Source organism: Diaphorina citri, unplaced genomic scaffold (assembly GCF_000475195.1).
Source record: "Diaphorina citri unplaced genomic scaffold, Diaci psyllid genome assembly version 1.1 scaffold1850, whole genome shotgun sequence".
Lineage (NCBI taxonomy): Eukaryota > Metazoa > Arthropoda > Insecta > Hemiptera > Psyllidae > Diaphorina > Diaphorina citri.
In genome coordinates this window covers 17,466-21,694 of record NW_007379276.1, presented here as the reverse complement: position 1 = coordinate 21,694, position 4,229 = coordinate 17,466, and the positions used below count along the sequence as shown (strand labels likewise).

Genomic DNA, 4,229 nt, shown 5'->3' with positions numbered 1-4,229 from the left:
GTATAAACCGGTGTATAAACAGCGAGATACGAACGAGACAAAGAGACAGTTGTTCTTAGCGTCCTTTTGTATGGCTTTGTTTATAGAAAATAAAAGATGAACACTGGGCCTCAGTATAAAGGTCTTGTGGTAAGCCGGTTTATAAGACAAACGGCTTTTGTGAGTTCGTTGTGTTCATTTGTAGTAAAAAACGCCATCCCTACCTCCATTTTATGGGACTCAGGCTCAAGTTTCTCAGCTATATAAGTTTTCTTAGGCGACTTATCGCTAAGAATTTAGTTCTTAGCGCTAAGAAGACTTCTCAGCGCTAGAACTTGTCAGCTCCAACATTGGGATGCATACGAACGGGACAGTGTTATGTTGATGAGTTAGGGATAGACCAAATGCTCTCGACTTTTTAGGATATTACACTATTTTCTATACTTTTCCAAAATATTTGCCAAATATTTTTTAGGCTATTACACTATTTTCTATACTTTTTAAACAATTTGCGCAAATATTTGCTCACTGAGCAAAGAGTGTAATCCCAGATTTTTTAGAAAATTAAAAAGAAAACAAAGAATTTTAAAACAGGCAAATATTTTCTTGGTGCAAGAACTGCAAATAGTGTAATATAGTGGGAAACTTTTATTTTTGATGTGAGCAAATTTTTATTTTTCTCTATTTGAGCAAACATTTTCAAACACAATATTTGCTCTCATGTAATACCCCTGCAAACAATTATTTATATTTCTGGTGCAAATATTTGCCCACTGAGCAAACAGTGTAATCCTAGCTTAAAACATCTACAGTAGAACCTCGATTATTTCAACTTTCAACTAATTTGGACCGAGGGTAGGTAGTTTAAGTTATCAAGGTTCTGTATGAAATCTGAAATAATTGAAGTTCTGTATATGTAAAATATGGCGACCGTTATAGGTGTAAGTAGCAAAATAAACAAAATGGTTAACCTTTTAATTTTGGAATTAAACAAAACAAACTCAAACTGAGAAACAGACAAAAAAAAATGTCTGACACTGTTTCCCTGTCATTAGTCTCGTTAGTTTGAACACTTTCAATGATTTTCACCAATTTACCTCTGATAAAGTAAAATTTCCTTAAAGGGACAGATCGGGAAAACTTTAAATAATTTTCCCCAATTTACCTCTTAAAAAAAAAAATTTCCTTAAAGGAAAAAAAAAAAAAAAAAAAAAAAAAAAACAATTTTTGGAGTTGAAATAATAGATTTGATATATGATATAATAGAGGTTGAAATAATCAAGGTTCTACTGTATGTGTAAAACATGGGTTTCTTATACCTAATACCTGAAACTTAACTCATTTATGCCCGCCCAAATTAGGTAGGTACATAGGTATTCTTCAACCACGATCGAATAAACTACGGGCTAAAAAATTCCCGGAGGGACGGACCCAGCTTGTTTAATTGAAGATAACATTGCTTACAAGAATTAGAAGTCTTCTGGAAACGAGATACCAAGTCAAGTAGCATGATAACAAAATAGGGAAATGATAGATACTATATTTTCACTTGACGAATCTTGTTAGAATTACAATACAAGAAATAGAAGTCTAACTTTGATGATAGCGCGTCTGGCTTTTAAGCGGAAGGTCGCACGTTCATGGCAATTCCCACCCGGGGCGGATTTTATCCTACACACATAGGGTTCGGAACAGCTGGTTTTCTCCTATCCTCTCTTTCATTTTGGGACGATAGGACCTCCGTTGTTACCTACAGTTCCCTCTATCAAACCTCTTCATCAGGTGGATTATATTTCTTGTGTCTTTTATACGTCATAAATTAATCTTTAATCTAGAGATCAAAAGACGCCAAGTATAGTTATAACAATAGAGCTTGGAGTTATTGTTAATCAGAACAAATTTATAGAAATGATGTCACCGCTTGATCATTTTGCAGTGAAATCTGGAGAGATCTCTGAGATAGGAAATCAAATCTGGCTATGATTTGAACCCGAATCGCATGAAATTTTCAATTTCAAGTATTAGAATCTTAGGACAGTTGTATTAGGTTATAGGTTCGGTTTTGGACTAATGAGAACTCAGAATTACGATGAGTCAGGTATTTGGAGAATATACCAAAGGTATTATCCAAGGTATTTTGAGGTTTTACTGTTCACCTTAGTCTTAGTAGGTAGGTATGTAAATTTGAATCTTAAAATGTTTTCGTATGATTTGTAAGTATCTGCTTAGTTATTGGGTAACAACAAACGGAGTGTCCTTGGCACCTACAAAGTTTTACCACGATCAAAGACCGTACCATTTTTCTGAGCTCCTGTGTACATTGCTGTATTTCGCTCAAGACTTTAGGTTCTACAATCACTGGCACTTTCATCTACCAACTGGAGCTTAACCATGTGGGCCAAAAACCAAAAATAGCATGCGTCCCATAACCCGGGACCTTCTGCATGGCAAGCAAGCGCGTTACCACTGGACCAACCGTGCCCCCAAGATTTTATAGTCAGTTTTAGTTCTAACATAGCACAGATTTGATTTGATCATTTTCATTTTTGCATAGCATAGAATGGACATTGTCGTATTTCATGTTCGACACATCAAGAGCTCTGGAGTCTGGATGTCAAGGAGAGAACACCTCCTCATCTACAAGTATACATGCCCATGTACTTTGTACATTGTACCTAGACATAATGTACAAATTGATTCAACGTTTATGTGGTGGTATAGACAGTTAGGTCTACTTTATGAGAAAGAGTTGTGCATAAACACGCAATAATTAGACTCAGTCACCGCGGATGGAAAAAAAATCGAAATTTTCAAAAATGTCACAGGTATGGTTCACAGTAGGTACTGATGTTTCTCCGCATTAGCATTGATATCCCCAATTAACAGGCATGCCCCAAAGGTCCCAAGAATCTACTGACCAAATGTCCTTTATTGGCAGTCACACTAAGGCAGTAACAAGTTTTCCGAATTTCATCAAAAACCAGACAAACCATTCGAAAGTTAAATGGAGATTTTCCCGGGAAAAGGGGTCCTACAGGGCCAACGAAAGACTTTATTGCCACCCTGTATACCAGTGTGGTACTTTGCACTGTGTAGGCGTGGGTGTGCCAAGTTCAATATGGTACTTGATCAAGTACCTAACATTCAACTTACCCATGTATAATAAAAAAACTACGACTTCACAACAACCATTGTAATGGTTTTGTAAGTTTTTTTAAAGGTTTTTCTTCTGTAAACATGGCAAAAATCAACACCAATCAACACCACGGAAGAAGACGCACAAGACAGAACAGTTTGGCGAGGCAAAAAGTCTTCTAGGCTTCAAATGGCCCTGGCAGTAAGTAAGTAAGTAAGTAAGTTTTCTTCTGTAATATTAGGTCATATCAAAAGTAAAGTCTGAATTGCAAAGCCCAAAGTTTGTTATGGAACACGGACCAGAAGGCCAGAAGCGACCAAATTTGTGCCTCATCAAACGACCTGCCATGTGAACGTTCAAGACCAAAATATCTAACAACTATACATATGTTGGCTTATTACATATGTATACAAACAGCACACGACCAGAGCCCTATCTACGATCTACGTGTGTATTTTAATACAGTCAAACCGAAAGAGAAATGGGGATACACTTGGAATGCTAACTGCAAGTTGTGAATGTGGAGCAAATCTCCTTTGTGGACGCCTATACATAGGTAGGTACCTATTATTTTTATTTGAAAAATTCAAATGACATTCAGGTTCAAATCCAGGTGACATAAAGATTCAGTAGCGTCCTTGGAAGTTTGACTGTACTCCACTATCCACGTTTGACTGTAGGTACCTCTCTCTGAGTACCTAGGTACATCTAATATCTGCGTACATCTACCTGCGGCTGAGTGGCTGAGCCATGCACAGTTCCAAATCCCACGCAAATTTCAGTCTAATCTACCAGTCAATATAATTATGTTCAAGACTAACAAAATCGAGACTAGGCTCTCTACACGGAGTTATTAGATTGTCTTCGGAATTTCCAGCTTGTATAGGGTTCTGATTCTGGGTTTCTGTGTAAACTTTGACTTTTATCCTTGACTTTATTAGGTTTCTCCGAGGTTTGACCTGGGGTTTCTGCGAATTGTTACTGGCAAAATACACGATTTTTTTAGGTATAAATTACCTTTAGACCTTTAGTGTAATAAATGATCGAATAATTTCTCTATGGGTTTTGACTTTTTGACATCAATATTTAGGGTTGTAAACTTTTGGACTTCCAA

The 4,229-nt window shown here is 36.7% G+C and overlaps 1 long non-coding RNA gene across 1 annotated transcript in view; it reads right to left on the bottom strand.

Moving 5' to 3' along the window:
• Nucleotides 1-1,102, bottom strand: part of LOC108253459 — a 3,186-nt gene extending 2,084 nt beyond the window's left edge. The window contains exon 1 of the long non-coding RNA XR_001809749.2: nucleotides 509-1,102. This is a non-coding gene — a long non-coding RNA (uncharacterized LOC108253459). The remainder of the gene's footprint in view (nucleotides 1-508) is intronic.
• Nucleotides 1,103-4,229: the final 3,127 nt, after the last annotated feature.